Source organism: Cardiocondyla obscurior, linkage group LG20 (genome assembly GCF_019399895.1).
Source record: "Cardiocondyla obscurior isolate alpha-2009 linkage group LG20, Cobs3.1, whole genome shotgun sequence".
Lineage (NCBI taxonomy): Eukaryota > Metazoa > Arthropoda > Insecta > Hymenoptera > Formicidae > Cardiocondyla > Cardiocondyla obscurior.
This window is the reverse complement of record NC_091883.1, coordinates 699,066-707,949: the sequence shown is the minus strand read 5'-3', so window position 1 is coordinate 707,949 and position 8,884 is coordinate 699,066. Positions and strand designations below refer to the sequence as shown.

The 8,884-nt window shown below is 35.9% G+C and overlaps 1 pseudogene; it reads left to right on the top strand.

Annotated features, from left to right (window-relative positions):
* Positions 1-289: 289 nt before the first annotated feature.
* On the top strand, positions 290-8,641 carry LOC139110331 (uncharacterized; annotated as a pseudogene).
* The last annotated feature ends 243 nt before the right edge of the window (positions 8,642-8,884 follow it).

Sequence of the window (8,884 nt, the reverse complement as noted above, 5' to 3'; positions counted from 1 at the left end):
AAGAAATAGACTGGGGTAAGGGATATATTTAATATCAATTATAAGTTTTCCACATCACCTACGAGGTACTATTATTAATGCGTTTTTTTTTAAGTGGTTTCCCCAGTAGGCCTATACGCATCAATAATAGTACCTCGTAGGTGATGTGGAAAACTATTATAATTGATATTAAATATATCCCTTACCCCAGTCTATTTCTTAGATAACAAAACGCTCCTGAGAAATAGCGTCGCGCGCGCGGTTTGACGACTCGGCCGGCCGATCGTCAGGTGTAAGGGGAAAAGGAGGCGAAGTCTCTGAAATCGGGCCGAAATGTGCAACTAATTCCGAGCACTGGTCTAGTGTAACAAATTGTATTATATCTATAAAATAGGAAAGTATTTATTTTCCCGTGTTGCTAAGCGACACATAGAAGTAGAGAATGCGAGTGTACAGATGAGAAGAGCGAACAGCTTCTATTTTGTTTTTCGCGATGCAATGAGAAGTTTCGTTTTTAGTTTCGTTAACCTGTGAGCTTTAAGCAGTTAAGATTATTTTTCCACGCGTCGTACATCCTGCAGAACCTCTTATTCATATATATTTTTTTAAATATATTCTATTAATATCATATTAATAAAAAGGCCGCTGTAAGATTATTTCAATCTGAACCCGGATTCCTACATATCAGTTAATGCCATCAAAAATATATTAAAAACTGAGCACAATATGCATCACAATATCACGGCAGAAGTTAAGCAGAAAATACCGATAAATAATTTGAGATGCTTCTGCTGTAGAAGATTATTCACTTATAGTTAAAAATCCCCTACAAAAAAGGTTAGGCAATTCAAAAATTAAAAAATTCTGATACTTGTGTGCATGTAGTTTATCCGTAACACTAAACTATTTTTGTTTGTGCAAAATTTTATTTTAAAGGGGTAAAACCACCCGTTATAAATAAAAAGAATTTTTGATTTTTTCGAATATATCTCGATAACTATTTAAGATATCAAAAATGTTTTATATAAAAGTTTAATGGTAAAAACATCTTTATTTAACTGCAGTAACAGAATTAGAAAAAAAAACATTTTTTTCAGAAATTTTATAAACAATTTTGTAAAATTTTTTTTTTAAATTATGTTACTACATTTAAATAGAGGTGTTTTTATTAAAAAACTTTTGTATAAAACGTTTTTTAATATTATGAATAGTTTTCAAAATATTTAGAGAAAAGCGAAGAGCCTTTAAATACAAAAATATTTTAGGTAAATTTTTACAATTACGACCTCTCTTTAGATTTTCTTCAAACTTAGAAAATTGGTTTATTTTGATGTGTTTTAACTTTCCTGAGAAGGAAAATCGTCGCTCTATTCTTAATTTTTTTTCATTTTTTTAAGTTTTTTGAAGTGGGTAAGTCGGAAAACGTCAAATTTATCACTTTTAAATTATCTCTAATTCAACACTAAGTTATATTTTATCTCCATAAAACTTATTCTTGAGCCGTAAATAAAAATTTCTAAATTTATTTATTACTCCATATACGTAAAGCTTCTGATTATAAGAACGATTTAAACAGGTAAATACGCTTATTAATGAAAATAAAGTTTCCACCACAAAAAGTTAGAGAATCTTTAAATATTCAGAATTGTGAAATTTTGTTTGCTGCAATTTAGCTTTAATGCAAAACATTTTTGTTTGTGGTGAATTTAATTTCAAGCGACTGATTGTGAAATTGAAAATAATTGTGAACTTTTGCGTGATAACTGTCGAATGACGAGAAACATCAACAAAAATGAAACAGTTCGCACTGATAATCTTGTCAAATTTTCCGTTTAACTTGATGCGGATGTTTTCACTATCTTATTTATCATATGAATAACACTACATCATACTATTGCAAACAAAAATGATATCCAATTGCTTAATAAAAATTAGTTTTATTGCGTCTTTTGATTTATATAAATATGCCTGAAGAAATATTATTCCCAGTTTCACTTAAAGCAGCAGTCTGTCATTATTATATTGAAAAGTTTGTGCCCTTTTCTGGATAGAATTTTCTTTAATATGACATCGTTCAATATTGCAATCGTAATTAACATGTTAGCAACATTTCAAATTGCAAGTATAATACAAACACCATTAACTCCATTTGAAATTGAAGTACATAATGAAATTCGTGACATTATACAAAAATGTTAAGATACACGTTCAATAACATCATTTGAACATGATTACATGTTTGATTTTGCTGATCATTCATCAAAACTGCATGATGCACAAATTGTAGAGTATATTATACCAGTAGAAAGAGAAAAAAATAAATTTGAACCTAAAGAATGCATTATTGATGATGAAAATAAAACAATCAATATTCATTACAAAAAAAAAGCTATAGAATTTTGGAAAGGCGGAAAAAAGACACGTTAAATTTGAAATAATGTACAAAACTATTTTTGCAAGGTTATATCGTTACACCAGCTGCATGAGTGGGAAACGAGTATAGAGAAAGGTGGAACAAATGCAGACAAATTTGCATTTATTACGGAATATGCACTGCATAAATTTAAAAAAACTTTTGATAGAAAAACTCTTATATACAGGGTGTCTCAGCCTATGTGTCGAACCCGTTAGGAATAGATAGAACTTGGGTAGACAAATAAGAAAGTCCCACACCATTTTGTAAAATTCTCAACCGCAATTGAGAAAAAATTAATTTGTCTAGCGCAAAAGCGACAAGGAGGCTACGCGTGAGTGAGCGCGACAGGCGACGGTAAATTAATTTTTTTGTCAATAACGGTTGAGAATTTTACAAAATGGTGTGGGACTTTCTTATTTGTTTACCCGAGTTCTATCTATTCCTAACGGGTTCGACACATGGGTTGAGACACCCTGTATGACATAAATTTAAGATTGTGGACTTTAGAAGCAAAGGATCAAGTGGTTTATCTGAATTTAAGGCAAGTAAATGGTGAATTTGGAAATTTAAGAATGTACATAGAATTGTTTCCCGTAAGATAATAACAAGACGTGAATTAAGCGGTTTATCCACGATCAAACATGTTGCGCAAAAAATAGTTGCGCAACATTATATATTTTTATTAAACTAAAATTAAAATTAAAATTAAAATCCCATACACGCTGACACTTATTGCGCAAACACGCTGTAACATTTATTGCACAAATCTTTAGTCGCGCCTAGATCTCTGTGATAATCGCTTCGTCGGAGGCACGTTATAAATAATTTAATTTTAATTTAAATATATTAAATATAAATATGACTACTGAAGCCGGTGCCGTCATAATATTGGCATTACAATTAAAATTGGCAATACACTTAAATTAAACTTAGGACAATCACGCTATAGATGCCAACGGAAATCTAAACAGAAAACTCTTCAAGGGATATTAAACTAATAGGGACCCAAAACGATTTAGAATCAATATCTAATATCTGGCGATAAGTGAAGCACTTGAGATCGCGGTTATACCGTAGCTCTGAAGTATAACCAAACAAAGGGCGCGAAAGTCCTGCGGTCGTAAAAATATGACACGCAACCGGATCCCATAAACAAACGCGACCCGGTGATAACGAAAAGGAGCCCTTAAGAATTTTCTCCCAACTGTTAATGATAATATTCTGGAAGGTTGGAAGGGGAAGCCATGCGGGCGGAGTTTGGTACGACCGAAATTTTTCTCTCGGGCCAATAGATATCGGGAACTCCTCACCACTAATTAAAAACCTAAGGGCGAAAACTAGAGCTTAGGAAAATCAGAGAAGGGATGAGATCTGAGTAACCAATAATTAAGAAAAAGGAAAAGTGGAGAGACACGGCTGGCAAATGAGAACACTGACTTTTTCAAAAATGAAGACCCGGCGCTAGTCCTCCCCTTTTCCGAGGTTATAAAACCGCGTGTTTTGGCGAGACTCGCACTCATTCAGTCTCTGAATCATCTTCACTCGATTAATCGCTCTTGTAGTAAAAGAAAGTGACTTGTGACACCATTGTGAACCCTTAGCTAATAAAGAGTTTGTCAAGGATTCGTCCAGGAACAACCGAAGACAACAAGAAGTAAGTCTCATTATTTATTTAACCTTTATTTCCTCCTCCCCTTCGAAACGATTCCACTAAAATTCTAAAATTTATAAACATATATCTCCGAAATGAATTACATGGGTATTGCCAGGGTACCGTTCGCGTTTTCCAAATTCGGCATCTCTCTAGAGTCCTTTGAATTCTCCGCTTACTCGACTTGGTTAATGGGCTTCCTCCTGTCAGAGGTTGCAATATGCCGCCAGTAAATGGTGACTATCAAAACCTTAGCTTGAGTGAGGGTCTATCCGGTCAGAGAAACCGGAAGAAACTCTAAGGCGATGTATAGAGAGATCCAGAAGGAGGAATGCGGCGTGATGCCCTGACTTTTTCCCTCTGCAATTATTTCGTTAAATCAAATTCAAATTGATACCTTTTAGTGGAATTAAGAAACCTTCGGTCGATTAAGAAAAGCCGTGCCCGGAGGAACCGGAAGATCCGGGAATTACAAAAATTAGTTCGAAGTTTCTTCGTTCAATTCTTGTTCGCGGCGGTGCCAAGAAAGGTCACACCTGAACCTCCGAAACCAAGATCGGAGCAGCCATGGTCGCCTCTTCCTTCCGTACCTCTCAACTCGCCGTTTAACGGCGAAGATTCAGAAACAGGGGAAAACACTCCGCCTAGAACACCGTCACCATCGCGATCGAAATCTACGACGTAGTTCAAACCTGAGTCGGAGCTGTTCCGCCCTACTTCTCCATTCTATACTCCCGATATTTCCTTAAATTCCTCCGAACCTTCTCCTGGAGCTGCTCCTAGAGCATGCTCCTCGCCTGTCCCGTCACCAATTCCTTATCCTGGGGAACCCGAGGAAGTCGGCTCCTTTGCTGAGGACGAAACCGTCTCATGGCAAGAGCATGACAGCCCGGGACATTCCCCTTCCCCCGCCCCAAGTGTAGAGTTCCTCGAGGAGCAAGAGGAACCGAAAGCGGTCGTAGACCCTCTCCTCGAGCTCCTCCAGAGGACCTGCACTCCGTGGACGGATCCTGTCCCGGAAAGGGCCTATACCATATGCCCTGACTACTTCGATCCCGAAGAGATCAGGAGGGAAGCCAGGAGGGTGACTCCTGATCAAAATATCCTTATTTACTATCCCGGGGTGGAACACCCCTTCTTAGTTCCGATCAGGCTCATCGAGCGAGTATTTCCGAGGTCGACAGCCCGGATCTCGGAAATAATTGAGATCGACCTAGAGTAATTTTTATGAAATTACACACAACCTACCACGATGTATATACACTTATATTCATATTTGTTAACTTTTAATTTTGTTACGCTTTAAATAATTAACACGTTTTCTTTTTCACTTTCTTAAAAATGTTTAGAATATATTTTTTGTTAAGCCCTATTCCTCTTTCTTTTTATATAATTATTTCTTTAAACTCATTTAATTTGTTTTTATACTCTAAAATTGTATTTAATTAATATTAAATTCATCGGCTGCATTACTGAGAACTCAGAATTACTCATTTCAATTTAACCCATATATCCTTTGTTGCGAAAAATCACCTCCGGTTCTGTCCCAGGGAATAAGAATTAAATTTCTTTCCCTAAAAAGAACCAAGATAACGCGCTAGTTCCTCCTCGTAACCGACTCGAACCCATTCCTAGCGCGTTTACGCGTGGCACTTCTAAACACGTGCCACGCAAGGATCGGCTGTTACGTAATTCTCCAAATCTTCCTAAGCACCCGAGAAGCGGTTAATGAACTCCTTTAAAATACTCACATCCCTGACGTAACATTACGAACAATATAATAACAAATACAATAATATTAATATTAATAATTATTCATAACATCATAACAAAAATCTTGTTTATTGTCCTTGTATAACTGATTGTTAGAGGAAGGGAGGGTTGCGGTAACTATAGGAAAGATTTGAAGGTGCAGGTACAGGAGTATTATAATCAAAAGAACGGTTCGTAAATGTTGAAGATGATCTTGACATTTATGGGGTAATCGAAGGGCCATTGATGACTACGGAATATCTTTGTAACGTACCAAGCTGAGTTTCAAATAAAATATCATTGATAGCTTTTTTAGCAAATATTTGTTGGTCATGTTGTAGCTTCATATACTCTATTGCCTAAGATTTCTCTAAAATATTAACTTTGTCACTACCTGTACGTAAATGTTCACAAGCCATTGAAAAGAGTTCATTCCTTTTATGTTCGATTTCCTTGATTTTAAATAATTTTCGTCGAGGTTTTTGAATTAGTGTTAGTGAGATTTATTTTCAATTTCACAATCAGTCGTTCGAAATGAAATTAAGCACGAACAAAAAAGTTTTACATTAAAAGTGAATTACTGCAAACAATGTTTCGCAATTCTGAATATTTAAAGATTCTCTAACTTTTTTTGGTGGAAACCTTATTATCATTAATAAGTGTATTTACCTGATTAAATTGTTCTTTTAATAAAAAGTTTTACGTATATAGAGTAATATAGAGTATATAGAGTAATAATTAAATTTAGAAAATTTTAGTTGCGGTCCAAGAGTAATTTTTATGAAGATAAAATATTTTCATATGTAAAAGCTTTTCACCTTTCTCCATACATTTTGAAAATTATTCAAAATATTAAAAAATGTTTTATACAAAAGTTTTATGATAAAAACGCTTCTATTTAACTGTAGAACCAAAATTAGAAAAAAAATTTTGAAATAAAATTGTTAATAAAATTTCTGAAAAAAAATTTTTTCTAATTCTATTACTGCAGCTTAATAAACGTGTTTTTACCGTCAAACTTTTATATAAAACATTTTTGGTATCTTAAATAGTTATCGAGATATATTCGAAAAAATAAAAAATTCTTTTTATTTATAAGGGGTGGTTTTACCCCTTTAAAATCAAAATTTGCACAAACAAAAAATAGTTTAGTGTTACGGATAAACTACATGCACACAAAGTATCAAAATTTTTTTAATTTTTGGGTTGCCTAACTGTTCGTGATTTAACGGTCCCGCTTGACGAGATCGTGCTTTTAGTTAGTGTCACGCGTAATTACGCGATGGCACCACGTCACGGACCGGTAATTTAACGATAATCTGTGCCACGTGCGGCGTTTGCCGGTTCTAAGGCCGGTATTCGTAGCCGAGTCTTATATCTAAGGTGGTCTTAAGGCGAATCTTAAGACAGCGTCTAGATTCATAGTCAGTGCTTAAGCAAATGCTTGAGCAAATGCTCAAGTCCTACCTTGACGAAGGCGGCCTTATTTGAGAACGCCTTATAATGTTTCATAGACGGTTCTTATTTGAAATAAGCACAGTCTTAAGACGATTGTTTTGTCGCCACTCGGCGACTCGACCTCGTGGTCAAGGGATGATATGGATGGTTATAGAAATGAATCTCCTCGACGTTCAAGACAGGCCGATTTTATTATAAATCGGGCAATAGGCCCGATTCTCTGGAGCTCAATCTCGGTTTAGATCTCCACAGAATCAGCGATCGCCCCACGTACAAAGACAGGATGACAATATGCGAATGTGTGTATCGGAATAAAATTTGCGAACTGTCCGCGTTCTCAAACGGTGCCTTTTTATATGCGCGTTAACAGAAGATTTTCGTCGGTTTGGCGCTACCATTCGTACGTTGAATTTAAACGGTTTTTTCTTTGTCTTAATAGACGTTAGCTCGCTTTGTTTTTTAGTCCGCGGATGTCGGTTTAGTGTTATTTATTACATTGTTCACCGCGATGAGTTCGGTCGTCTTTATTGTTATGTTTACAGCATTTTTTCCGCGATCGTCGGCACGATAATAATTCTGCGCGTTGTTATATTTCGTTTTTAACTGTAAGTTATTAAATTCGGCTTACAAATTAATTTAATCGAACAACGATCTTATTTGGCAAGTATTCATAGTCGTATAAAATCGTCTTATTTGTCAAATAAGATCATCTTAAGACGATCTTCGTCAAGACGAGGCCAAGGTGAACTTATTTGCCGTACGAGTTCTTATTTGATGAAAACATAACTTATCAATTTGATAGGTGAGCAGATAAAACATTAATTAAATTTGTTTGTAATCATTATTATTAATTAAAAATTATTTATTAATATATATTAGTTAATTTAATTTAATTTAACAATTTATAATTTATATAATTATAAATATTTAAATATTAATTTATAATTATAATTATTATATTAATGTATTGTTACACCGTGGTACGGTGCGGTTGTGGGTCCGTTCGCCGGAACGTGTGCCACACCGTCGAGAGGAGCCGGGTGTGGGTCAATAAAGACATTCTTTGGAAAATGTGTTGCACTATTTATTTTGTCGTCAGTAGATGTATACTGAGCGGTTCTGGATCACTACGTGTTAGTGTATCCGTGTGACCTATGGCGAGGGGTAATGACGTCACGCGGGGAGGGGGGTGTTAATCGTTCCCTCTCGCTCGCACTCGTTCGCGCCGCCCATCATCTCCTCTCGCTCGCACTCGTTGAACGCATGGAGCGGTTCTGGATCACTACGTGTTAGAGTATCCATGTGACCTAGGGCGAGGGGTGATGATGTCACGCGGGGAGAGGGGGTGTTAACGGTTCTGGGTCCGTGAGACCTAGGGCAAGGGGTAATGACGTCATGCGGGGAGGGGTGGGTATTTATAAATCGCCCCTGTGTCGGCGATTCTAGGAACGAATTGTTTAGAAAATAATAACAACATCGAAACTCTGAAATGCAATATTATTTTTAAAAATGATAAGCGTGTCGTCGCGCAGCGGCATGTTTACGCGGCATCGCGACTTTCAAAGGAGTCGCGATTTTTTCAAAGGAGTCGCGATTTTTTAAAAAGGGTCGTGTGGCGTCGCGGCGGC